General features: G+C 44.1%; 1 pseudogene; it reads left to right on the top strand.

The window, feature by feature from the left end:
* The first annotated feature begins 659 nt into the window (after window positions 1-659).
* Window positions 660-831, top strand: LOC130324152 (U2 spliceosomal RNA; annotated as a pseudogene).
* Window positions 832-5813: the final 4982 nt, after the last annotated feature.

Genomic DNA, 5813 nt, shown 5'->3' with positions numbered 1-5813 from the left:
CACCAAAGAACAGCCTTGTCAGAAGCAGCACTGCCATGAGCAGAAGTAGCAGCACCATAGGTTGTCAAATAAGTTGGATTTAACCAAGACAAGTGAGTCCAATAGGATGCAGGTATGTCCTCTATCCTTACAGCTTCCCGTGGCTGTTGGTTTTATACCGTTTGGGGACAGCCAAGGAGGCGTCAGCAGGAAACACAGGTAAGTGTGTGCTTGTATGTGTGTGTGTGTGTGTTTCCTATGCAGATCCTAAACCCAGTATCAAATGCAAGTAGGAGGAGTAAGAAGGGTTCCTGCCAAAGCCAGGTTATGGATTGCATTTAAAAATGGTCCATCAGAGTGAAATGGACTCCCATCTTCCTGCTTAGCAATAATGATATGGGTTTAGGGTCTGCTGTGTGTACTGGTGGGTGACTGCCAACCAGCCAGAGTGTGTATGGGAGGCTGCCAGCCAGCCTCCCTTCCTACAAGTAATGATCACAGATTGTATTATTTGTTTTTTTGTTTGATCTCTTGTGCCTTTCTATTGCAGGATTGAGCTGAATGTTAGAGTAGCATGGTGTGCGATGTATAGCTTAGGGAACCTTTGCTGTGTATTGTACTATCATGCTTTGTGTGACTGTAATTTATTGTACGACTTGTAATGACTGAACGGAAAATAAAGCTCTTTCAATCAAAAAAATCTGTTCTTATCAGTTTAATATCTGATACGTCCCCTATCTGGGGACCATATATTAAATGGATTTTTGAGAACGGGGCCGATTTCGAAGCTTGCTTCCGTCGCCCTATGCATTGACCCGATATGGCAGTATCTTCGGGTACAGTGCACCACCCCCTTACAGGGTTAAAAAGAAAGATTCCTACTTTCATTGCTACCTGCTTGCTGGCTAGCCAGCTAGCCAGCCCTGTGGGCCTTGCTGCTGCTGCAGCCAAAAAACAAAACGTGGTGCTGCTGCTGCTGCTGCTGCTGCTTCTGCTTCTGCTTGTGTCTGGCCGCTGTTGGAGCGTCCAGGCACAGGACTTCTGCTGCTGCTGACTAAATGGCCTCCTTAATTGGATCATCTGAGCAGCCAGCACACCTGTGCAGGTAGGGCATGACATGATAGGCAGCTGCCTTATAGCGGGTGGGTGCTGAATGTTCCTAATTGACAAAATAAGATTAATGCTTATGAAGAAATATAAAATCTCATCCCTTCCCCAATATCGCGCCACACCCCTACCCCTTAATTCCCTGGTTGAACTTGATGGACATATGTCTTTTTTCGACCGTACTAACTATGTAACTATGTAACATAACATGGGGGGGTCTCCTGGCTGTTCACACAGGTGTGTCATTGCTGTACATTGACCATGCATTGCTTCTGTGGTATTGCAAAGGCAAAGACAAATGCTTCCAGCCATCCATTGCACTAATGGATTGGTCATCAGCTGGCTGTCTATGTCCCGCATCAATATAGACCAAAGTACAGAGGGTTAGGCTATGCTATTGTGCACCTACCTGATGCATCAGAAGGTGAGAGGCCTTTGCTAAATTCTGTGCACAGACTTTGAGATCTATGCTGTAGACTGTATCTAAACCTGCTCCAACATGGACTGACATTCTGGCCTACTTTCAGCCGATGCGACTTGTCTGTCGCTGAACAGTCGCTTTTTATGTATTCAGCACCTATGTATAATGTTGTAAAAATGCTCTAGAAGCTAAAGTCGCAGAAATGTCACACATATTTGGCCTGCAACTTTCTGTGCGACAAATTCAGACAGGAAAAATCAGTATAAATCCTTAGAAAATTATCCCCCAGTGTCTCCATCTGCTGGCGGTATTGAATAAGCATTGCTGCACTGATGGGGTATGCATTAGACGAAAAAAAAAGAAAAAGAAGAATAATACGCCCAGAAAAGAGGCGAAAAGGAGAAAAACGTAAAAAAACGTGAAAAAAAAGTAAGAGGAAGAGAAGGGAAAAAAAGGTGGAAATGGGTTTAAAAGTGATTTCGGCGGAGAAATATATATATATATATATATATATATATATATATATATATATATATACGCGCACACACACATATATATAAACGTATTCTCCGTTGAGATATTGCAGCCGCTGCTGTGTCCAGGCCCAGGAGCCTTAGCACTGTGCTGTGATGTCACTCAATACCACTGACATCACTAGGTGTAAACAACATCTCACCTTTGCTGTGTATGTGACTATGGAGCTGTTTGGTGATGTCGTCTATTATGGCCTTCATAGAAGCAACAGGAGATTGTTGCATACATCTAGAACCCTCAGAACTACAGTGCTATGATGTCACTCACTTCCACAGGCCTTGCAGAGTGTAAACAACAACAACCCAGCTTTGTTGTGTATGTAACCATAGGGATTGTGATGTCACCTAGAACCTTCACAGCAGCGACAGCTTTATGAGGAGCATCAGCACTGCTCTGCCTGAGCAGAACCATCACCGCCATAGGTTGTCAAATAACCCGGATTTAACCCACACAGGTAAGTCCAATAGGGTGCATGCATGTCCTCTATGCTTACAGCTTCCCGTGGGTGTTGGTTTGATACCGTTTGGGGACAGCCAAGGAGGCATCTGCAGTCAACAAAGGTAGGTGTGTGCTTGTGTGTGTGTTTCCTATGCAGATCCTAAGCCCAGTGTCACATGCAAGTAGGAGGAGTAAGAAGGGTTCCTGGCAAATCCGGGTTATGGATTGCATTTAAAAAGGCCCCGTGGGAGTGCAATGGGCCCCTGTCTTGCTGCTTAGCAATAATGGTATGGGTTTAGGTTCTGCTGTGTGTACTGGTGGTTGACTGCCCCCCAGCCCAGAGTGTGCATGGGAAATTGTCTGGCAGCCTCCCTGACAGCAAGCAGTGATAGTGCCCATGAAGGGGACCTTGTTGGGCCCGCCCCTTTCACGGTTATCGCTTCTCGGCCTTTTGGCTAAGATCAAGAGGTGCGAGGTGGATTGCAGGAGCTATCCCTTGCGGGGGCTACTGTGAATTGTGCGATAATGGCTTTCCAGAGCCGAATTAATTACCTGAAAGATGGAGAGACCAGGATAAAGAATGGATTTCGTGTGGATATCCTTGAAAGTGCATTGGACAAGTTCAGCTTGGAACATCTTGTGAAGAACATCTTCCTAAAGACCTTGCTGGTGAAAAAGCAGGATATTCTATGTCTGCAGCAGCATGGGAGAGCTTCATATGTCCTTGTGCTTGAATCTCACAGCGCCTGTCAGAATCTGCACTACCAATTAAAGTCCAAGCTGAATTCACCTGAGCTGGATGGACTTACCTTCACTGTGTTATACACTGCAGGAGAGACAAACCTGGTGGTGTTCATGTACAATCCGTATGTGAATCTGGCTGACATTGGGCGCTTTCTCCAGAGATATTGCTCTGAGGTGAAAGGAGGAGAGAAAATCTTCAATACAGAGGATCTCTGGACTGGTAAATACAAGTTCCGTGTGAAGTTTAGAGCTGATCCTGATGGAATTGAGGGCATGCAACATCCGCCCTCCAGCTTTACAATTGGCAGAGACAGAGGCTACCTGTTTTATAACAACATGCCGGAATTTTGCAGAAAATGCAGGAGCTTTGGCCACAGACAGGATGCTTGCACTTCACCATCTGTGCAGTTCTGTGGTCGCTGCGGCAAAGCTGGACATACCTCAGGAGGTTGCACGGAGGAGGTGGTGTGCAATCTCTGCGGGCAACGTGGACATGTGTTCAAAGACTGTCTGTACAGGTCCAGAACTTGGGCGGAGGTCGCTGCATCATCTTGTGACCAGGCTGCTGCTGCTGCTGCTGCTGCTATTGCTGCCATTGCTGCCACACCCGAGGCTGGATCCAAACCTGTGGACACTATTCAGACTGCGGATCCTGTTGCTGTTACTGTTGGGTCTGTTCAGACTGCAGTCTCTGCAGTTAAAAAGAAAGAGACTGTAAAACCTGCTGCTGTAAAGCCAGATGTTATCCAGCGGAAAGTTGGTGGCAGTGAACCCCGTGCTGTCCCTGCTGTCACCATGGGGGCGGTGGAGTCGGTGGTCGCTGTCACTGAGTCGGACTTTGCCGAGTCAGATATGGAGCAGGGATCATCTGTGGCTACACTTGCAAGAGACTGGTCAGAGGAAATGGAGGTTGAAGACTTGAAAAAAAAGAGAAAGAAAGATCCTGTTGTCTCAGATGTGAACAGTGGCCAAACAAAACGGTTACTGGTTGCACCATCTCAAGTAATCCAGGAACTTACATCTCCTGAGTCTGAGGCAGCAACTCCTGAAAAGGGTTAAATGGCTACCATCAGCATTGCCTCGCTTAATGCGAGAGGAATAAAGAGTCCTGCAAGGAGGGCTGCTTTTTTTTCATTTTTGTCAACTTTGAATGCAAGAATTTTTCTAATTCAAGAATGTGGAATTTATCATCACATGAATTATGAATACCTGAGAACTGACTGGATATATGGCCCATCTATCTGGTCAGGTGACAACTCAAACAAGAACTCTGGAGTTGGAATACTTTTTAAGGGCCAGGACTTTAACATCATGTCCTTTGTGGAAATTGTGCCTGGGAGGGCATTGCTTGTGAATGTACAATATAATGGAGTGGAGTTGAGGATTATTAACATCTATGCCTCCCCTGTTAAAGAAGAAAGATCCTCCCTCCTAGAGATTGTGCAGTTGTATTTGCATGGAGCTACCTCTCTTGTCTTGGGAGGAGATTTTAACTGTGTGTTGCCTGATGAGAGGAGAGTCTCTGGGTCTGTGAGAAAAGACAAGACTGAAGTGCAGCTGAAGAATCTAATTCAGGACAACAGATTGCAAGATGCCTGGAGAAGTCAAAACCCATCTGACCCTGGTTACACCTGGGAAAGTAACATCTATAAATCCAGAATTGACTTTGTCCTTATTTCTGAAAATATAAAAATAAATAATGCTAAACTCACAGATAATGTCTTGTCTGACCACAAACTTCTCTCTGTGGAAATTTACTTACCTGATGTCATCAAAGGGAAAGGTGTTTGGAGACTGAACTCACAGCTCCTAGAAGATGAAATCATAAAGAGAGACTTTGTTATTTATTATAAAAAACTAAAAAAATCTCCAACAGCGGTTTGCATCAATGCTGGACTGGTGGGAGCATGCAAAGGCCAAAATAAAAGAATTTTTTATGCGTGCTGGTGTGAACAAAGCCAAGGAGAAGCAAAGGTGGTTTAAAAGGCTAAACACAAAACTGCAAACCTGTTACCAGCTGAGGAGCATTGGTGTGAACATGGATGATACAATTGTAAAGGTGAAAGAGGAGATAAAGAAAGCTGTGGAAGGAAAAGGTAAAGAAATTATTTATAATGCAAAAGTGGAACATATGGAAAAAAATGAGACTTGCTCACGCTTCTTTTTAAAGAAACTTGTTGAAAAGAAAGAATTAATAAAAAATCTTGATGGTGAGACTACTAAAGATGGACTTTTAAATAAAGCACACAGTTTTTATCATGATCTTTTTAGTGAAAAACACATTGACTCTGACTTTTTACCCGAAGTAATGGACTCTGTGCAATATTGTCTGAGTGATCAGGACAAAGATGTTTTGTGCAATAGTGTGAATATGGCTGAAGTGGAAAGTGCAGTAAAGAGTTTTTTAAAAGGGAAAACTCCTGGATCTGATGGATTACAAATAGAATTTTACCTGTCTTTTTGGGAAATTTTAAAGTCTGATTTTTATGCTGTTCTTAAAGAGGTTTTTAACTGTGAGAAGCTGCCTGAGTCCTGGAGGAGTGGTGTGGTGACTTTGTTGTACAAGAAAGGAGACAAGACAAAGCTAGAA

This window comes from Hyla sarda, unplaced genomic scaffold (genome assembly GCF_029499605.1).
Source record: "Hyla sarda isolate aHylSar1 unplaced genomic scaffold, aHylSar1.hap1 scaffold_26, whole genome shotgun sequence".
Classification (NCBI taxonomy): domain Eukaryota; kingdom Metazoa; phylum Chordata; class Amphibia; order Anura; family Hylidae; genus Hyla; species Hyla sarda.
This window is presented reverse-complemented; position numbering and strand designations above follow the sequence as displayed.